The sequence below is a fragment of the Dipodomys merriami genome, unplaced genomic scaffold (assembly GCF_024711535.1).
Source record: "Dipodomys merriami isolate MVZ:Mamm:240054 unplaced genomic scaffold, mDipMer1.0.p SCAF_10, whole genome shotgun sequence".
NCBI lineage: Eukaryota > Metazoa > Chordata > Mammalia > Rodentia > Heteromyidae > Dipodomys > Dipodomys merriami.
In genome coordinates this window covers 1899734-1922255 of record NW_027202271.1, presented here as the reverse complement: position 1 = coordinate 1922255, position 22522 = coordinate 1899734, and the positions used below count along the sequence as shown (strand labels likewise).

Here is a 22522-nt window from a genome sequence, read left to right as displayed (position 1 = left end):
TCTCTCTCTCTCTCTCTCTCTGTTTCTTTGTGTTATCTTTTTCTTTCTCCCCACCCCCCCATCCACACCCAGGATGGGGATCAAACCCATGGCTTCCTACAATTTAAGCAAGTGCTCTATCACTCAATTCTCACCCCAGCTCCATTGATAGCTCTTTTTTAAAATTTTAAACTGGGAGTATTCAAATATGCACAATCAAAAAAAATTTAATGTATTTAGTTTCTGGAGATCCAGTAACAAAATGGTGAAGGAAATTATTTGTGTTGATTCATTTCTTGTTTTCGTGTGATTAAGAATGAAAAAAATGTTATTTCTCACAAAAGCTACTCCCGTGGCCATGGTTCCTTCACTGCTATCTGGAAGCCACAGGAAATCCATCTGCTTAGATATATAAGTAGTCAAGCAACTGACTTTCTGTGAAACCCTCAGTCCACTATGTACTTTAAAGGAGTAGTTGTTTCATGAGAAGTGTGAATTCAGTGGAAGCCTTGGAAAGCTCTGTTAGCAAGCTAGTTCTGTGGAGTACACAGAAAGAGCGGGGAGTGTCTGAGACTCAAAGGATGAAATCTCTTCACTTCAGTTCAAGTTAATTCTCCCTTAAGCCTAAAACAAAGCCACTTTCAAACACCAGGTGAATGTGATGACCTGGTAAGATAATGTTTTGGCTGAACTTGTAAATGAACCAATATCAAGTTTCAATTACAGTTCTCATACAAACTGTAAACCTAGCCACTTAGCACTTCAATGGCAACAGTCACTGAGTCCTTAGCATCCAGTTTTTCCGTGTTTGTTGCATGTGTTGTTTGGCACAAGTAGATGAATCAGTGTTCCTGGCTCATCAGTGAACTGCTTTCAGGATGACAGCCTAGCCACGTGTGGTCTGGTACACCATTCATTTTAACTCATAGCATCAGACATGTACACTTGGCTGAGCTCTGATGAGCTCTGATGGCTCGCATCTGTAATCCTAGTTACGCACAAGGCTGAGATAGGAGGATTGTGGTTCCAGAACTGATCAGGCGGGGAAGTCTGTGAGACTCTTCAATTAGGCACCATAAAAGCTGGACATGGAGCTATGTGTTCAAGTGACAGAGCACCAGCTTGAGAGAAAAAGTAAAGGGAAAGCTCAAGGCACTGAGTTCAAGTCCTAGCACTGGCATGCAAAGGCATGCTTGTGTGTGCACACACATACAGAGTATCCTGAGATCATTTAACTTGCCTGAAGTTTATTGAAAGTGTGACCTAATCTCACACCAGAACTGCAGATTCAAATTGATTTCTGTGGCCTAGATAGACAAGGATCCCAGCGGAGTTACATAAGGTTCTTTATGGAGGAGGAAGATCAGCCTCTCTGAGACTTTTGACCTTTGTTTTGAAAGTCTTAGATCATGAAATAAAGCATTTAAAAACATAGTTAATTCAGTGGCATGTAGTAATTCACACTGGCATTCAACCAAATGAATCAAGCTCACAGTCTGTGTTATTATGTGAAGCTGGGGTTATCAAGGGAATTTTAAAGGTGTTTCCTCATGAAATAAGAAGATAACATAGACTCTGGAAATCTGAATCTTTCAGTAACTATAATTTTCAACTAAATTTAGTTGATTAAGGCATAAGTGAAAAAGAAAACTAAATCTTTGAGCTTGATATACAAATGATAAGAATTAAATTTGAATATATTGCCAACCAAGGTAAAATGCTGACTGGAGAATGTTCTGTTTTAGTTTATAAAAAAATACAAAAATGTGTTATATTCTGAGCCAGGTACTGGTGGCTCAGAATGTAATGTAATCCTTCTTACTTAGGAGGCTGAGATCTGAGGATAGTGGTTCAGAGCCAGCCTAGGCAGAAAAGCCCATGAGACTCTCCAATTAACTACCAACAGAGCCAGTGGAGCTCAAGTAGTAGAGTGCTAGTCTTGAGCAAAAAAAACCTCAGAGACAGTCCCAGGCCCTGAGTTCAAGCCCCAGGACTGGCACAAACAAAAAAAAGTGTAATATTCTGAAGCACTATCAGTGCATTTTAAATCAAATTTGATTACTGGCAGCTATAGAGAATTCAATCTTTAGTGGGCATTTTGTATATGAACTTCATGAGAACTAATCTAGAAAGGCTCCCATTTTACGTGTGTGTGTGTGTGTGTGTGTGTGTGTGCCAGTACTAGAGTACTAAGCTTAAACTCAGGACCTCTTAGTCTTGCTTGGCTAAATCTCTTCAACTTGAGATATATCTCCACTTCTTTTTTCCTGTCTAATTGAAGATAGAATATCAGATATGTCTGCCCAAGCTGGCTTTGAACCATAATCCTCAGATCTCAGCCTTCTGAGTAGCTGAGATTACAGATGTGAGCCATCCACACCTGGCAAGTCCCAATTTTTAACATGAGATATTTGAAAATTCAAAAGCATAATGTTAAGGGGAATGTTGGTTACTGAGTAACATACTAAACATACAATTATGTATTTTTCTGACAATTATATAACAGCCAATGAAGGCTAAGGGTAATGAAATCATACACAGTAGCTTTTAAGTATGTAAATACATCAAGGCATGCAAAAGGTAGGGAAAAAAGCTTTCTTCTTTTTTACCAAAAATGTTGAGGGAAGATGTGCCACAAGCTGATTCTCTCCCTTTACACAGAGTAACTAGTAAATGGGAGAAACAAATGCCTTCTCAGGAAATTCAGAGAACTACAACTCTTTGTATTTTGTGGGTTTAAATGGAGATCATTGGTGGCTTTACAGTTGATGGAGAAGTTAAAAACTGGATGATGGATGCGTGCGTACATGAATGCACAGATGAATGGATGGATGCATGGATGGATAATAAGTGAGCTCACAGATGGATACACAGATGCATGGATGAATGGATGGATACATGAACGGATAGCTGCATGGATAAGCGAAAGCATGGATAAATGAATGGATGAATGAATAATGCATGGTTGTATGGTGCCTGGGTATATGTATGTATACATGCATGGATGCATGAATGGATGTATGCAGAGATTAATGCATGGACAAATGGATGCATACATGAATGAATGAATGATGCCTAAGTGGACAAATGAATGGTGCATGGGTGAGTAGATGGATGTATGGATGCCTGGGTAAGTGACTGCATGGTAGATGGATGCATATATGAATGCATTTGCATTGTTGTATGAGTGCCTGTATGCTTATATGCATGAAGCATGGGTATATGCACTTATGGATGGAGGGTAGATGTATGAATATATGAGTGGATGCATGCACAAATTCACATATGCATATATGTGTATATGTATGCATGGATGGATGAATGATAGATACATGGTTTGATGTGCAGGTGCATGCATGGATGATAAATGGCTGCAGAGTGGATGCCTTGTGGATGGACATACATAAACATTTGCACACTGCTGTATAGATGCCTGTATATTTCTATGTGTGTACAAATAGATGAAACATAGATTCACAACTGTCTATGTATGGATGGATATTTGATCCATTCATACATCCATGGAGGGATGATATATGTATATATGAATGCATGGATTTACGAATGGATGGATGCATGAATGGATTTATGGTTGTATAGATCAATGCAAGGATGCATAGATGGTCAATATATGAATGGATGCACAGATCAATGCATGGACACATGGATTAATCTCTGCATGGGTGGGTGGATGCACACAGAGATACGTGGTTGCATTTGTGCATTGATTTATGCATGCTACATGTATTCTTTCATGTGTATGTGTACATAGATGTATTGATGTATCATGCACCTATGCATTTATGGAGGAATGATAGATGTATGAATGCATGGATCCATGAATGGATGATACATGGATTCATGGATGAATTTGTGAATGCACAGATCTATACATGGGTGCATGAATGGATTAATAGATTAATGAATGAATGCATGGATAAATGACTGCAGGCTAGCTGGATGCATGCATAGATGCATGGTTGCATCTGTGAGTTGCTGCATAGATTTCATAGATGCCCATATATATGCATGCATGTGTGGATTATACATGCCTCCACACATGCATTCATATAGGGATAATAGATGCATAAATGAATGCATGGACACATGTGCATGCATGCATGAACATGTAGATGTTTGCACAGATGTATGGATGATGGCTGAATGCATGGATTGAGGATGCATGGCTGAATGCATGGGTCGACCCATGGATGGATGATGCGTGGATGGATAGACACATAGATGCATAGATTCATGTACGCATGTGTGGACACATGGACAAAAATGTACTAATGAATGATGGGCAGATTCATAGTTGCATGGATGGATTCATGGATTGGTGGATGCATGCACAGCTGCATGACTGAATGTGTGGATGGACAAATAAATGGATGAATGGGCTAATAGAATAATACAGGCAATCTTAGGAAAATACACGATTTGAAGAAAGGAAAAATGATCAGATAAAATCTCTCTAACAAGAAGGTTTCCTGGGGCCTGAAGATTCTATCAGAAGATAAAGAAGTCTGGTTCAATTTCACTGTGTTCCAGAAGGGGTCACATATCAGGTGTTCTGTCTCTCTCCAAATACTTTCTGACCAAATCCTAAAACAGTGATTGAGCTCTTTCATGTGAGAGCCTTTGATTCTTCCAGAACTGGTTCTTTACAAATGAGGGCTCAAAACATATAGACATGGAACATGCTGTGTGTGTGTGTGTGTGTGTGTGTGTGTGTGAGAGAGAGAGAGAGAGAGAGAGAGAGAGAGAGAGAGAGAGAGAGAGAGAGAGAGAGAGAGAGAGAGAGAGAGAATGTGTATTGGGACTTGAATTTAGGATCTTACAACTCTTCCTTGCCTTTTTCACTCAAAGCTGGCACTCTACCACCTGAACCACACTCCACTTCAAGTATTTCGCCAGTTAAATGGAGATAAAAGTCTCTCAGATTTGTCTGCCTGGGCTGGCTTCAAACTGTGATCCTCAGAGCTCAGCCTCCTGAGTAGCTAGGATTGCAGGTGTGAGTCACCGGTGCCTGGCTCCGAATCATAATTTGGTAAAGTCATCTCTTTCTCTCTCTGAACCCAGAAGTGAAGTGATCCAAAATGCCAAAATGCCAAAAATGCCAAAATGCCAATTGTCACAGTGAAAATTGCCCAGGTCCACACACAGTATCATAAATATCTGCAACTTTTGTCAACAAGTGGTTCACCTAATTGTCTTCTTTCCTTTTATGTAGCAAGCATAAAGTTCAGTAACTCCCCGATGGTCTCAGGATAAACAGAGCAGGAAGGTCTTCCCCGTCCCTCCCTCCCTCCCTCCCTCCCTCCTTCCCTCCCTTCCTTCCTTCCTTCCTTCCTTCCTTCCTTCCTTCCTTCCTTCCTTCCTTCCCTCTCCCTCCTTCCTTTTGAACCATCTTGTATTTCATCTATGACTACATGCACATTTGTTTCCTCTACACTTTTTACTTGTGATGCACTTGTAATCTCTTTAAGAATCTCATTATTAGCCAGGTAATGATGCTCACACCTGTAGTCCTAGTTACTCAGAAGGCTGAGCTGTGAAGATTCCAGTTTGCAGCCAGAATGGCAAGAAAGTCTGTGAACTCTTATCTCTAACCAACCAGCACAAAACCAGAAGTGAATCTGTGGCTCAAGCAGTAGATCACCAGCCCTGAGGGAAAAAAAGCTGAAGGAAAGCAATGAGGGTCTGAGTTCAAGCCTGTGCCAGGAAGTACACGAGCAAGCACACGTGCAAGTGAGCGTACACGCACGTGCACACACCACACACCACACAATCTCATAACTAGTCACTAATTATGGGGGTACTTTCCTGTTATAACTACGGCTGCCATCTTTGGAAGTTCTTGTTTCATCTATGAAGTTTACTAAAAAGGCATCAAATATCATCCACTGTGTTGGTTCAAGCAGCAAGCTAGGGTCATGCATTCATCAAAAGCGAACTTCCTTGTTCAGTGAGTCACCATGCATCACCACCCAAGAAAGTCACTAAGTAACTCACCACATGAAGTGTCAGGACAATTCATGAACTGTGATTGCACTGTAGACAGTCCTGTGAACCCACAAATGACCTGATCTGCCCTCCATAAGATAGCTAATTATAGACAGCAGGATGGACATGCTCACATAGGAACAAGAAGAATAGAAAGTTATAAAAATCAGAATGTGAGAAGATCATTGGTTTGTTAATGAAACAAAATACAAACAGGAAAAAAGCAATGAGTAAGCTAGTGCTGGTGCTCATGTCTGGAATCCCAGCCACTCCAGGAGGTTGAGATCTGAGGATTCCATTTCAAAATTAGTCGGGGCAGGAAAGTCGATGAGACTCATCTCTAACAACTAGCCAGCAAAAAGGTGGAAGTGGAGTTGTGGCTCAAGTGGTAGAGCACTGGCTTTGAGTGACAAAGACAAGCAAAAGTGAAGTCCTTAAGTTTAAAGCTCCAGCCCTGACACACACACACACACACACACACACACACACACACACACACACACACACACACGTCACCATGCCCTTATGAAGTGTCATACTTCATGATTTGGGGAGTGGCAGTGGGAAGTCAGTGCTGCTTCATGAGAACTGGCCTTGGCAGAGGTTCCTAAACTGGGAAGGTCAGATGCCCACAGGACAGCACCATCAAAGAGAGCCCGCCCTGCATGCCTGGGGCACTGCGTGGACTCTCAAGTACTCTCAGAAGTTGGAAAGCAGTGGATCTGTGTAAGCCAGATTCTTGCTAAACCTCAAGGAATTCTCTAGAAGGGAGGGAGCAGGAGACGGCAGAATGAATTTCCTTCAGGGAAAAAGCAGAGGCTGCTTTAACAACACAAAGTGGTCAGCTGATCTTCAGCCTACCTGGCAGAGTTGTTCTAGGTCTCATAGTTTATTCTTTTCAGGTCAAGTGCTGGTGGCTCACACTTGGAATCCTAGTTACTCCAAAGACTGAGATGTGAAGATCAAAGCCAGCCTGGGCAAAAAGTCTTCCTATTGACCAGCCAAAAGTCCAAAGTGGAGATGTGGTTCAAGTGGTAGAGCACTGGCCATGAGCAAAAAAGCTCAGGGGAGGCTGGAAGCTGGAGGCTCAGATCTGTAAACACAGTGACTCAGAAGGCTGAGATCCAAGGATCATGGTTCAAAGCCAGCTCAGGCAGGAAAGTCCATGAGACTCCTATCTCCAACTAACCACCAGAAAACTAGAAGAGGCGCTGTGGCTCAAAGTGGTAGAGTGCTAGCTTTGAACAAAAGAGCTGAGGGACAGTGCTTAGGCCCTGAATTCAAGCCCAACCCCCAAGACTAGCAAAAAAAGAAAAAAGAAAAAGAAAAAGAAAGCTCAGGGACAGTGTCCAGTCTCTGAGTTAAAGTTCCAGTACTTTCTTTCTCTCCTCTCTCTTCTCTCCTCTCTCTCTCTCTTGCACACACACACACACACACACACACACACACACACACACACACACACACACACACACACACAGAGGCATTTAATGGAAATTAATTAGTACTTTCCTTCCAAAGGTCTGAGAAGGAGCTTGTTGGGTACTTGTTTGAAACCACAGAGGAGGAAATTGAGTAAAAATGGTGAAAGAAACTGCCCGAGGTTCTAGGAAAAGCTGTCTACCAGGTATCCGTTTTTGTACCGATTTTCCTATATAACAACGTCCAGCACGTACACCTGCTAACTCTGTTTGCTGCCCTGTTTCTATGGCAACCATTAGGACTTGGACACTCAAAACATTGGCTTTGCAAGGGGGTTCTAATTCATGCCTAATTTTGTCCTGAGGCACCAGATATTTATCTATTGGGGTAACTATCTTCCAAACCAGCTCTTAAGAGTAAAACCATACAGTGATTTAGCTTCTGAGAAAGCTGTTCATTTTTAAATGAAGAGATGCTGTTGCATCATACCTGTATAATCTTAACTACTATAGGAGGCCAAGGTCTGAGGATTGCAGCTTTCTGTCCAAGCCAGTCTAGGGAGGAAAGTCTGTGAGACTCATCTCCAATTAAACACTAAAAAGCTGGAACTGGAGCTGTGGCTCAAGTGGTAAAGCCCTAGCCTTGAGCAACACAGCTCAGGAACAGTGCCCAGGTCCTGAGTTCAAGCCCTGGGACCAGAACACACACACACACACACACACACACACACACACACACACACACACACACACACACACAATATAAACATCAAATCATTGATGTTTTCTGGTCAGGCAAAAAGGATGCTGATTTTCAAACAGGCATGTAATCTATCCAAAGAACATGGGAATTGTTTTGCCGGGTGCTGATGGCTCACATCTCTAATCCTAGCTACTCAGGAGGCTGAGATATGAGGATGGCTGTTCAGAGCCAGCCCAGGCAAGAAAATTTGTGAGACTCTTATCTCCAATTAACCACCAGAACAGGAAGTGGCACTGTGGCTCCAGTAGTAGAGCGCTAGCCTTGAGCTGAAGAGCTGAGGGACAGCGCCCAGGCCCTTCAAGCCCTACAACCAAAAAAAAAAAAAAAAAAAAAAGTAATTGGAATTGTTTGTGTTTTATTTTGCTCATAATGGGGTTTGAACTCAGTTAAGGGGTAGGCAGTTGTTCTACCACTTGAACCATGCCTCTGGCCCCAAATGGGAATATTTTAATACTAAAGGTATTTGTGGGCCTTGAACTCAGAACCTGATGCTCTCACTCCCCCTTTCCACTCAAGGCTGGTTCTCTACCACTTCAGCCACAGCTCCACATCCAGCTTTTTGCTGGTTAATTGGAGATACAGTGGTCTTTCCTGCTCAGGCTGGCTTCAAACCATGATCCTCAGATCCCAGTCTCCTTAGTAGCTCAGATTACAGGTGTGAGCGACTTGTGTCTGGCTCTAAAAATACTTTGGTCCACTTCTAGAGTAGAGTCTTGCACTGGAATTTTCTCTTCACTGAAGTCATGCTTTGACAGTGATCACATTTGATCCTTTATATCCGCCTCCCAGCTATGTCCTCAGCTTCCTGGGTCTCAGATGCCACCTGTGTGTAATGTGTGAGCTCCACAAGTGATATGATTATTGCTTTTGAACAGAGCTATGCACTTGTAAAAACATTCACTAAGCAATAAGGGTGATTTTCATCAGCCCTGACTTCTTATCCAACAGTTGACCGTTGGAGTATTTCCTTCCTTCCTGTGTGTGCACACGTTGCCAAAGCCACCCTTGCTAGAGGAAACAGATCACCAGGAGCTTGAGTCTGAGACCACCATCAAACTTAGAAGAGCTCCGTGATCGAATAGCTTCATACATGCACCCAAAAAGAAATCATGTCAGCTGGTGCTCATGCTCACACCTGTAATCCTAGCTACTCAGAAGGTTGAGATCTGAGGATCTCCATTCAAAGTCAGCTCAGGCAGGGAAGTCCTTGAGACTCTTATCTCCAACAAACTACTCAGAAAAAGCCAGAAGTGGAGCTGTGGTTCCAGTGGTAGAGCACTATCTTGGGGTGGGGGGAGGGGGAGATGTTCAAGAACAGTGCTCAGGCCCTGAGTTCAACCAATGATGAACAGGAACACCATTTGTCTTTGAAGGACTAGTTGTCTAACCAAGGCCTCAGGATTGCTCAAGTCAAAGAAGGAGAAGGGAAATTCATGATTAAATTTGGTGCAAAATATTCTGAACAAACGGCAGAGTGCCAGAAGTAAGGGATGCACTTCCAGGGCATTGTGACGCCCTTCATTGTCCTCTGGATGTGACGACCCTGGAACAAAGCGGGAGCAGGACTGATTTGACTCAGCCCTACGAAACTAACACCCAGTCCTACAGACCAAGATGGCAGGGGCACTGTTTAATCTGTGTTTCATGGCACATTACAGATGAAAGAATCAGATACAGAACATTTTAGCATCTTGCTAAGAAATAGCAAGCCTAGCCCAGAAACCAGGTTTCTAAAGGCACTTCTTGTTTCATTTCTTCTTAGTTCACTACTGAAATACGTGCCTCTTTAGCACACTGAATTAAAATGGTGGAAATACCAAAAATGGCCATGTGAGGGTGGCTCACACCTGTCATCCTAATTACTCAGAAGGCTGAGTTCTGAAGACCATAGTTCAAAGCCAGCCAAGGCAGAAAAGGCCAAGAGATTCTAACCTCCAATAAACCAGCAAAAAATTGAAAGTGGAGGTATGATTCAAGTGGCAGAGGACCAGCCTAGAGTGATAAAACCAAGTGAGAGTACAAGGCCCCCCTTGGCTCAAGTCCTGACATGCACACACACACACACACACACACACACACACACACACACACACAGAGATGGTGTGGTATATGCCAACACTGAGTAAATCTCAGAGTTCAGGGAAGACTAATTCTAAAAAGACTCAAAATCTTTTCTAAAAAAAAGTGGAATGCCAGGCGCTGGTGGCTCATGCCTGTAATACTAGCTACTTAGGAGGCTGAGATCTGAGGATTACAGTTCAAATCAGCCCAGGCAGGAAAGTCCACACAGGCCCAGAATTCAAGCCCCATGACCGACACACACACACACACACACACACACACACACACACACACACAAAGTGGAGACCTAGTCTGTTCTAAAAAAAAAAAAAAAAAGCAGAGACCTGTATTTACCTAAATCCAGTCCTGCACCCAACAGTATTTGCATAAACACTGAGTTAGCAGCACCAGCCCAAAATAGTATGAGAAAAAGAAGAGGCAGGCAATCTTATAATCTTACTAAAGAAAATAGTCTTGACAAGCACAGGGTGCTACTCGTTTTGGTTGAGAGCAAGGAACACGTTCAAGCCATCAGAGATCCCTGCTGCTCTGCAAAAGCCCATAAATGGATTTCCAGGTTCTCAAAGCTCCTTGGGTGAAAGAACAAATGTCTATCTTTGCCATCATGAGCTTATCGGTAGAACAGAGTGTGCTGAGGTGCTCATGTAAACAAAACACAATTGTAATGAGGCTGAATTCACTATGAGAACATGGGTTACTTAGAAGATAAAGGAAAATACAACTATGCTAGGCACTGGTAGCTCATGTCTATAATCTGAATCAATTGGGAGGATGACATTCTGACGATTGGATCTTAATGACTGATAAATACCTGGATTCACTTGCAAATACCTGTCATTTCAGCTTCCTGGGAATCTACATATTAGGCAGATTATGGTCTATGTGAATGCCTGAGCAGATCTAGAAAATGACTAGCAAAAATAAAGGGGGGGGGCAGGGAGAGACATGGTTCCTTAGTAGAGCACTTGCCTAGCAAACACAAAGGCTTGAATTCAAATCCCAGTATTGTCAAAAATTAAATATAAATCACTATCTTCAATTCACATTGCATATAGCAATACTATGCTAGCTATATTACTCATCTATTTTTAAATAGGGTATTGTTAGAGTAATGACAATAAGTTATCTATCTCCACATCCAATCATTAATGAATCCATCAAATAAAAAACAAAGACATTAGTATTACCTGGGATTGGTAATTAGGAATTAGGAACCCATTTTGTTGACAGGATCAGAAGTTATATCTACTAGGTTTTGAAGGTCATAATTACCCACTATTTCCAGGAGCTGGTGGTACATGCTATTCAGGAGGCTGAAATATGAAGGTCAAGGTTTGAAGCCAGCTCAGGTAGAAAAGTCTGTGAGGTTCTTATCTCCAATTAACCACAAAAAGCCAAAAGTGGAGATATGTGTGGTTAAAGTGGTAGAGCACCAGTTGTGTGCAAAAAAGCTAAGGAACAGTACCCAGACACTGAGTTGAAGCCTTAGTACTTCCCCATCCCCCACAAAGCTTATGGTTAATAGAGAGCTGGGGCTATTAAAATTTAATCTATTAATATAGGGCAGTGTTTCCCAGAGGAGGCTACATGCTGATTCTGTTACATATCAGAAAAAAAAGAAAAAAAAAACTCAAGTCAAAGGAGTTTGAAAAAGTGACATAAAATGCCTCCCCTTCTCTCTCTTTCTCGCCCCCCCCTCATTCTTTCTCTCCCCAGTCCTGGGGCTTGAACTCAGGGGCTGGGCACTGTCCTTTAGCTTCTTTTGCTCCAAGCTAGTACTCTACCATTTGAGCCACAGGGCCACTTCCAGCTTTTTCTGTTTATGTGGTACTGAGGCATCAAACCCAGGGCTTCATGCATGCTAGGCAAGCACTCTACCACTAAGCCACATTCCAGCCTCTTTCTCTCTCTCTTTTTAATGATTCTTAATATGAATTAGTATATTAAAGGCATCGACAACACCCTCAATAAACCTGCTTAGGTTAAACCAAGTATTTATCAGAATTATATGTTCTGAGAAACTTTTCTTAATCACTTAGCCAACGATGAATAGCCCAAGAAACCAGGGGCCCACAAACACACTGTTTGAAACATGCTGTCAAAAAGGAAAGGATGGGCAATGGTGACTCCTGCCTGTAATGCCAGCTACTCAGAAGGCCGAGAGATCTGAAGACTGAAATTCAAGGCTAATCTAGGCAGAAAAGGGAAATTCTTATCTCTAATCAGCAAATGCTGCAAGTGGAGGTGTGGCCCAGGGGAAAAGTCTCAGTTCAAGCTCCAGTATTGGCTTTTAGAGAGGGGCCAAAAAAGTAGGGAAATGCTTTAATCCCCTCCCCATGGCATTTTCTATTATGTTTGAATCTAATTTAATGTAAATTTATTTATTTATTTATGGATTCATTTTTCCTGTGTATGCTGGTTCTGGGCTTTGAACTTAGGGCCTCATGCTCTTCCTTAGCATTTTTTTTTTTTCTTTGCTCAAGGCTGATGCTCTACCACTTAAGCCATGCTTCCACTTCCTGAATTACTTCTTCTTTAGGTATGACTGCATTACATGATTTAAAAAATATATATATTGCTAGTACTTTTATAGCTGCTCTTATGGGGGGGGGGTGATCACCTGGATGGAATTTTGTAGAATTCCCTAAAAAGTCAAAACTCAGCAAGAAAAGTCTGACCCCCACCAGAGAGACTGTTCTATTATTCACTTCCTTGTTCAAAGCATTTCCCACCCCTTCCCTTGATACCTTAACACCTGAATTATAGGATTAATACCTAATTAATAAATGCCTTAATCACTTAACATTCTAATTAAAAATTAATAACTCAATTAAAACCTGGTAGCTACCTGTTCTGGCTTGCCAATGAAGTCTCAAGTTCACTGCCCACAGGACTGGACTTCAGGCCCTCTGCCACACCCAGCCCTGGGCAGCCATCTTCATCCCCCTCGACCCCCGTTACAAGACCCCAGTATGGAAGTCTCATCCAGTTCTTTTTACTTTGTGCACTCAAAACTTCCGAACGCGTTATCTGCCCTCAGAGGAGGGCAGTCTAGGATGGGGTGTGGGCTTGGAGGGATGGTCCAAGTGTTCCAGGCTCTTCTTCACTGGGCTCCGGAGCTATGGAGCCGAGAGGAGCTTGGTAAGGGAGAAGCAGGTTTTATATTGATTAGACATCTCTTGGATATTTCAAAAGATGATTTGATTAAGACTTTGTGAACATACAATTTACTTTTGGGGCTGGTAGTGAGACTTGAACTCAGGGCCTTGTACTCCTGCTTGGCTTTTTCACTCAAGGCCAACACTCTGTAACTTGAGTCACACTTGTGGCTTTTTGTTGGATAATTGGAGATAAGAGTCTCACAGATTTTTCTGCCAGGGCTGACTCATAGCCCAGATCTCCAGATCTTAGCCTCCAGAGTGGTTGGGAGCCTGGCTCCTACAACCTTTTAAAAAATTAGATGAAGCAAAAAAAAAAAAAAAACTTCAAACATTGACTCATTTCCTCATGGTTCAATTTATCCATGAATTAGATGAAAACATTAATTTAATTTAGGAAGCATATTTGAGACCTAAGAGGTAATTCAATCTGGTCCAGATAATAATACTGAAGGAATGTTGAAAATACTGACTACTACTTTACTTTGTGTTTGATTTTCCTTCTACTGCAATAGAAGGGTTACAGGGCACATTCAGCAGCTCACAGCTGCAAGCCTGTGAGATCTGGCAAATAATGGTTCAAGGTCAGCCCAAGCAGAAAAGTCTTCAAGACTCCATCTTGGGCTGGGAAGGTGCTCTGTGGTAGAGTCTTTGCCTCGAGTGCATGAGGCCTTTGGTTCAATTCCTCAGCACCACATAAACAGAAAAAACTGGTAGTGGCTCTGTGGCTCGAGTGGTAGAGCGCCAGTCTTGACCTGAAGAGTTGAGGGACAGTGCCCAAGCCCCACAACTGATCAAAAAAAAAAAAGACTCCATCTCCCAAATAACTAATTATGAAAAGCTGGGCTGGAAGCATTGCTCAAATGGTAGAAAGTGCTTGCATCGCACTCTGACTCTGTTTCTGACTCTCTCTCTCTCTCTCTCTCTCTCTCTCTCTCTCTCTCTCTCTCTCTCTCTCTCTCTCTCTCTTCTCTGTTCTATGAACTTATAAAGGTTCTGCAATTCTCCTCAACCTACTTCTGAAAGATGGAATAGAAAGGTTAAGCCTTTGACAATGAAACCATTCAAGGTCAGTAGACATTTTTTACAGTAGACATTTTTTCTCAGAGATAATACAACTAAATAAAATGGAACATACTGTGTGCTCTGTTTGTTTTGCCAATGGGGAAAATGAGATAAGGAAAAGCTTTCTGACTTGTCTCAGGACACCGAACATGAAATTTCCAGTTCCTGCTAGAAAACTCATCCTGACTCATGCCTGTGATCCGAGCTACTCAGAAGGCTGAGATCTGAGGATCATGGTTTGAAGTCAGCCCAGGCAGAAAAGTCCATGAGATTCTAATTATCAATGAACAAGCCAAAAGCCAGAAGTGGAGGTATGGCTCAAGTGGTAGAGCACCAGCACTGAGCAAAAATGTCAAGATTGTGAGAACAACACACACACTCACACTCACAATTTTTTAAGAAGAAATAAATGAACCCAACAGAAGTCACAACACTAGAAAGCATTAGCAGGAACCGGCATGCTAGCTATGACACTGCACCACACTATTTGGGAAGTGAGTTTTAATGACCACAAGAAATTAACTAGAAAACAGAAGATTCTTAAAGCAGACCAAATGTTACCAATAAATGCATCTTCAAGAAACAGGAAGAACAAGGAGGAGGCAACAATGCTTGATAAGAAATGTACTCATTACCTTGCCATGTAATTGTAACTGCTCTGTATGGTATTTCCACAATTAAAAAAAAAAAAGAAAAAAGAAACAGGAAGGCAAGCCAGCGCCGGTGGCTCACACCTGTAATCCTAGCTATCCAGGAAGCTCAGATCTGAGGATCATGGTTTAGAGCCAGGCCAAGAAGACAGATTTGACACTCTTATTTCCAAGTAGCCAGCAAAAATCTGGAAGTGAAGGTGTGCCTCAAATGGCAGAGCACCAGCCTTGAGAGAAAGGTAAGGGAGAACATGAGTTCAAGCCCCAGTACTGACACAGACAGAGATGGAGGGGAGGGAAGAGGAGAGGAGAGAAGGCAAGTGAAAAGAGAGACGGCCAAGATGACAAATAATAATAGTATTATGATTATTTGCCGGTCGCAGGACTTGAACTCAGGGCAGGGCCTGCTCACTCAAATGTATGTATAGTCATATATTCATCACCTTACTCCTTGTAAATGGTGACAAGGGCTGGCAGTTGGGACACATTGTTCCGGTTTCTAGAATAAGGTTTTTAATTGCTTGGCAATTGCCTTGGGCACAATCTTCGCTCACAGGTGTGTGCGTGCGTGCATGTGCCTATGTGCATGTGCATGCGTGCGTGTGTGAGACCTTCCAGAAGGAACCTTCCATGTCCCCCCACCCCACCGCCCCTTTGCCCTCCCCAGACGCTCTAGAAGGGTCCAGGACCCGGAACCAGGAACCAGTCCCGCGCAGGCCTCCTGCTCCACCCGGGTGGGCGCCCCGGGCCGGTGCGGGAACGGCGGGGGATGGGGTGCGTGGCGCAGACCCTGGAACCGCCTGGGGCACAGGACACCCTCAGGCCCACCGCCAGCCTCGGGCCGCGGCTCCCAGGGCTCCACGCTCCCCAAGCCCCGGTGGCGCCCGACCCCCCGAAGCGCCACGGACACACGAGCGCGGGATCCGGGCAGTGGCGGAGCAACCTCTCCCTCGCCTGCTCCCCACACCCGGCCCAGCGCACCCGGGGGATCCGCTGCTCCTCCCCTCCGCGCCCCGGCCCCCAGGCTCGCCCCCGAGTCCCGCGCCCCGGCCCCCAGCCTCGCTCCCCGCCGCGCCCTGGCCCCTAGCCTCGCCCCTGAGTCCCGCGCCCGGGCCCCCAGCCTCGCTTCCCCCCCGGAGTACCTGCTCCGTGCACGGGGCTCTGGGTTGGCAGCTCGCGCTCCACTCGACGCCGACGCCCTCCAGTGCGGGAGGAGGTCCGGGCACCGGGAAGCGGCTCTGCTCCGGGGTTCCCCAGTGACTCTATATATCAGCTGGCAGCCCGGCGTGGGGCGGGGAAGCCGCCGCCCGCCCGCGATCGTCCGCGCGGGGCGCCCGCAGCCGCCGCCCGCCCGCCCGCCCGGGGCGGGAGGAAGGCGCAGGGTCCCGCCGCTCGCTCCGTCCGCGGCGCGGGCCGCGCGGCTGTCACTCGGGGAGAGGAAGGAGGAGCAGAGAGGAGGGAGGAGGGAGGCCCCCTGATCCCTTGGAGGACGGTCCATCCCCAGCCTCCCCCCTAGCAAGAAAGACCGGGAGGGACCCCAGCTTTGTTTCGTTTTTCCTCCATTGCACATCCCCAGCGAAAGCCAGGCACCCTGGGAGAATCCGCGAGCACTGGATTGAAAAGACAGCCACCCAGAGGTGGACACCGAGGTGGGCGAGTTCCGGAGGCAGCCAGCGGCTCTGCGCGCTCCGGGCCGGTGCGGGCCTGGTGGCGGCTGCGGGGCACGGCGGGCAGGCGGTGCCGCCCTCGTTCCGTTCTAAAAGACACACCTGGCGCTGTCACCGAGACTTGGCTGGAGAGATGGCCAGGCCCCCAAAATAGAGCCCTTTCCCGAGACGGTGTGACAAGGCAAACTCCCAGATAAATCGGCAGCATTGAGGACAATCAGCAGGGCACCAATAGCGCCCGCCTGGAATCCCAGCTACCCAGGAGGCAGAGATAGGAGTATTCTGGTTCAAAGCCAGCTCAGACGTTACGGACACACTTTAAAAAGTAAATGAAGGTAATCAGTCTGGGGTGGAATGTGTCAATAGGCGTGTCTCCATACATCCCCACAGGTATCTTTGGAGATGTGTGGTTGGAGACCAGGTCAAGCTGAGCACCGGTGGCTCTCACCTGCAGTCCTAGCTACTCCCGAGGCTGAGGTTTGAGGATTCCGATTCCAAGCCAGCTCAGCAGACAAATCCAAGGCTCTTCTTGCCAATTCAGGAGCAAAAAGCTGAGAGCGGAGCTGTGGCTCAAGTGGTACTGTGCCAGCTCTGAGCAGAAACACAAGAGTTTGAGGCCCTGAGTTCAAACTCCAGCAACCAGCACGCACGCACACACACACACACACACGCACGCACACGTGCGTGCACACACACGACCATTATCCAGTAAGTATTTTAATAGAATTCTCTTTAAAAATGCTTAATCGACTCTGCGTGTGTGCGTGTGTGCGCGCGCGCGCGCGTGTGTGTGTCGGGGTTTGCGCTGAGAACTTCAAGCTCCGGCCTTTCTTGCTCATGGCTGGCACTCTGTATTTTGAACCATGCCTCCATTCTGGCTTTTGGCTGGTTAGCCGGAGATGGAATTTGGAAGGTTGGACCGAGAGGAGGCCTCTCCACGTGGAGAGAAAAGTGTCTCCTGGGGGGAGGGCGAACTACCGGTCGGCACGAGGTGGAGGGGGTGCAGGGGGTGCAGGGCGTGCAGGGGTGCAGGGCGTGCAGGGGGTGCAGGGGTGCAGGGCGTGCAGGGGGTGCAGGGCATGCAGGGCGTGCAGGGTTGCAGGGCGTGCAGGGGTGCAGGGGTGCAGGGCGTGCAGGGGTGCAGGGCGTGCAGGGGGTGCAGGGCGTGCAGGGGGTGCAGGGGTGCAGGGGTGGAGGGGGTGCAGGGGGTGCAGGGGTGCAGGGGTGGAGGGGGTGCAGGGGGTGCAGGGGTGCAGGGGTGCAGGGGGTGCAGGGGTGCAGGGGTTCAGGGGGAGGGAAGAGGGCTTGAGCACGCGGCGGCTGAACGAGGGCTGAGCTGATGTGGGAGAGCGGGAGGGTGTGGCTCCGCGCGGCCCCCGGCCCCCGGCCCCCGGGGTTGCCCGGCCAGGAACGCCGGGCCGGGGCTCCCAGGACCAGGAAACGGCCACGCGGGGCGAAGGGGCCGTTTTCCCGCGTGGCCCTAACAGGCTCACACGGGCTGCCCCCAACCCCGCCCGGGACAGCTTCAGACTGCGGCGGTGCGCGTCTCCGCCCCCGAGCAGCTGGCTTCCAGTGTGAGCGGCCGGCGCGTCCCCGCGTGTGCCCCGCGCGCCCGCGCGCCCCGGGCCGGGAGCGGCCAGCCCAAGCCCGGCCGTCCCCACGCTGCCCAGCCTCCGAGACCCACTGTGGCTCACGGTCGCGGGAGAGAAGCGAGTGAATGAATGATACCGTAACGAACCTCCACTTTCTCTTTAAAAAAAAAAAAAAAAAAACTAATTTTTGTGCCGGCTCTGGGGCTCGAACTCGCAGCCTGGGCTCTGTCCCTGAGCTTTTCCGCCCCAGGCTCACACTGCGCCCCTCACGCGGTAGCTCCACCTAGGGTTTTATTTATTTATTTGTTTGTTTGTTTGTTTATTTTGGTGGTTCCTTCGAGATAAGAGTCCTCTGGACTTTCCTGCCCCGTCTGGCTTCACATTGGGATCCTCTTCAGATCTCAGCCTCCTGCGTGGCCAGGAGGAGAATAGGCCTGAGACACCAGTGCCCAGCTTAAAATTTTAGTGTTTTAAGTTATCTTTAAGTAGTTATACCGAGGGCTCTTAACATGTCAGTTTATGAGTGCAATGCATCTTTAGTTTTCCCCATCTCTCCCAACCCTACCCATCCCCTCCACTTTCCTATTTCCATTTTCACATACATACATAGAGTATTATGAGTGCAGTCTCCTACTCTTCCTCCCTGCCCCACTCTGCCCCTCTCCTTGACCTCCCCCTTCCCTCCCGCAAAACCACAAGTTCTGGCCACCTGTTGTGTATTTTGGTAAACTGTAAGTCAGTTGTTGAAGAGAACTACACCATTGGAATCCTCTCAGCACATGCCATACTGTAATTAATGTTTGTGGATATATTCATATGTCCATATATATATACATATATTACTTCACATATATGACTTTTCATATCCTGGAAAAATTATATATATATATATACTATATAACCTGTTACATACTATATTTTATATTACATAATTGGTTAAATAAACATACATATAAATATGTAACCTATCATATATTTATATAATTATACATTTTATATATGAATATATAATATATTACATCTATTTCATATATTATAAATACCACTGGTTCTCCATCCATTTGTCCATTGAAAGGCATCTGGGCTGTTTCCATATTTTGGCTATAGTGAACAGTGCATCAATGAACATGGATCTGCAAGTGTCTTTACTGTATTCTGATTTGTAATTTTTTTGGATAAATGCCCAAGAGTGGCATGGCAAGATTATGGGGGAAGTTCTATGTTTAATTTTTTTGAGGCATCTCCATAGTTCCTTTCATAGTGCACTAATTCACATTCACATCAGCACTTCGACAGGTTTTTCTTTCCAAAGTCTTTTCTCCCTTGCCATTGTTTAATGACTTACCATTTCCTCAACTCCATAGGAGGAGTATTTCTTTGTAACTCTGTCTTGAAGTTCTTACTTAGTATATATAACAAAACAACCCTACAAAACATGTCTAAAATAATATGTTGGGTCATGTAATGACATCCTAAAATGGGAAATTGTATAAAACTTCTGTAACCAGGGGTCCTCTTCCAAGCTGCTCAATTAGTTGGAGAGAATTTCCTTATTTCCTTGCTAGCTGCTATGAAGCTCTTGGGCTCATTTACTCATTGGTTGCTGGGAATCTCTGTCTCTGTCTCTGTGTCTCTCTTTCAGAGAAATGCTACCTTTCCCTAGTACTTGTTTAAGGACAAGTAATATTTCTGCTAACTGATAACATCTCCTAACTGATAACAGAAACAGCTTCAGTTTTTATCTTCAAAAGCATCATAAAAAATAGTGTATTGTGTAACTAGAAGGCTGGTGCTTGGGGCTTATGATCTCTTTTTACAGAATGTGGACTTCCTTGTTCAAAGTCCCTGAATTCATTCTCAATTGCATCAATCAATTACCACAGCTGGATGGTTTAAAATAATGTGTTATCAGCTCAAAAGCTGCAGGGCAGCCATGAAGACAAGGCAGGGGATGAGGAGGCAAGACTGGGCTCTCTGCTCGCAGGTGGAAATGGTAAGGTTTGAGCAGGCTAAGACCTCATCTGTGACATCAGGTCCTCTTCCAAGCTGCTCAATTAGTTGAAAGAATTTCCTTGCAGGCTGCCTTGAAGCTCTGGGGGCTCATTTCCTCATTGGCTGCTGGCCAGGCTGCGCTAGCTCTCAGATGTTTTCTTCATTCCCCACATTATCCCTCAAAGCCAGGAATAAGTCAGTCTCTCTCTTTCTTTCTTTCTTTCTTTCTTCCTTCCTTCCTTCCTTTCTTTCTTTCTTTCTTTCTTTCTTTCTTTCTTTCTTTCTTTCTTTCTTTCTTTCTTTCTTTCTTTCTTTCTTTCTTTCTCTCTCTCTCCTTTCTTTCTCTCGCTAATGGGGTTGTACATAATTAAATGATGTTTATTGAGGATACAATCTTTATTGTTATTTATTTAGTTGTTTTTCCCATGCTCGAACTCAGGGCCAGGGCACTCTACCACTTGAGACACCCCCCCCCACTTCCATCTGTTCTGCTAGTTATTTGGAGATTAGAGTTTCATGGACTTTCCTGCCTGAGCTGGCCTTGACCTGAGATCCTCAGATCTCAAGCTTCTGAGTAGCTGGGATTACAGGAGTGAGCTCACCAAGTGAGTTGGAACCTTCACTTTCTTTTTTTTTTTTTAATTTCTATTTTAAAATTTATTTTAAAATTTTATTGTAAAGGAGATGTACCGGGGTTACAGTTACATATGTAAGGCTATGAGTGCATTTCCTTTAGAACAGTGTCACTCCCTCCCTCATTCTCTCCCAGTATTTTTCCTTCTAACCATCCACACTGATTTCAATACTGGTTAGGCTAATCAACGGTACATATGGATTCCCCTCCCCCCCGCCCCATTTTCACTAAAACAATCTTTTTTGATGATAGCCATTTTGACTGGGATGAGACAATTTCTTTTGTGAAAATACTGTACAGAGGGGTTACAATGACATGGGCAAGATACTTCCCATACCACCCATACACCCCCCCACCCAATCTTCCCCCCCCCCCCCCCCGGGATGAGACAATTTCTGTGTAGTTTTTATTTGCATCAGCTCGGAATCCATTCCCTAGCCTCCAACTGGCCTACTTAAAACCAGGCCACACGCAGCACTGAAATATCATCTGAAGAGTACACCCCTGGTCTTCAAAGTAACACAAATCAACCTTTCCAGTTCCACAAATAATGAAGACCCCTCACACACATGGAAAATTCAACCTGGTTCCATGGCTACCATTTGCTGAAGAAGGGATTTAATATTTAATATATATTAAATAAATATATTCATACATTGTATTTTAATAAAATATGTGATACAGTATATTATGTGTAATGTTATATAGTATAAATATATAGCATTACATATAGAACATAATTTTATTAATATATTGTTATAGAATATGTAATATAAATAATCATCATTCATACAATATATAAGTATATGCCACATATAATTTTCTAACTTATTTTAATATTTTCATATAATTATGTTTATTATATATAATTTATATAATATAAATCTATTATATATTTAAATGTTATATTAAATATACATTGTGATATATAATTTAATTATATATTAATACAATATATAAGATATTATGTAACTATATTATACATATTAATATAACTATATTTGAATTTGATTATCTTGATATACATTTTATGAGTTAAATATATATCACATATAATGATTATAAAATAAATACATATAAATAAGATATGAATATCTAAAATCTTTTAAGTAGGCGTACAAAGGGGTTTCAATTCAACAAGTGAATTGTGAGTACAGTGAATCTTGATCAATGTCACCGTTCCTCCTCCTCTCCATCTGTCTCAACTCCACACATTCCTTCAAGTTCCCTGCTTCCATTTCCACATATGTACATTGAATAATTCGACTATAAGAACCTTGACTATTGTGACCAGCCTTTCTTTCTCCACTCATCTGCCTCTTCTCGTGACCTCACGCTCTGAGCACTCCAGCTTCCCAGTGCTCATTCTGTGAGGAGCGACACCACGGGGATTCTCCCCTGTGCAGAACAGGCTTCAGTACGTTTATCTGTGTATATGTGCATATGGCTCTAGATGTATTTTATATACTTTATAATTTAGATCTAATTTCCACCTATGAAAGCAAGAAATGGT

At 44.5% G+C, this 22522-nt stretch overlaps 1 protein-coding gene across 1 annotated transcript in view; it reads right to left on the bottom strand.

Annotated features, from left to right (window-relative positions):
* Window positions 1-16378, bottom strand: part of Far2 (fatty acyl-CoA reductase 2) — a 77769-nt gene extending 61391 nt beyond the window's left edge. Inside the window, exon 1 of the mRNA XM_070038193.1 lies at window positions 16267-16378. The gene's annotated coding sequence lies outside the window, so the exon portion shown is untranslated. The remainder of the gene's footprint in view (window positions 1-16266) is intronic.
* Window positions 16379-22522: the final 6144 nt, after the last annotated feature.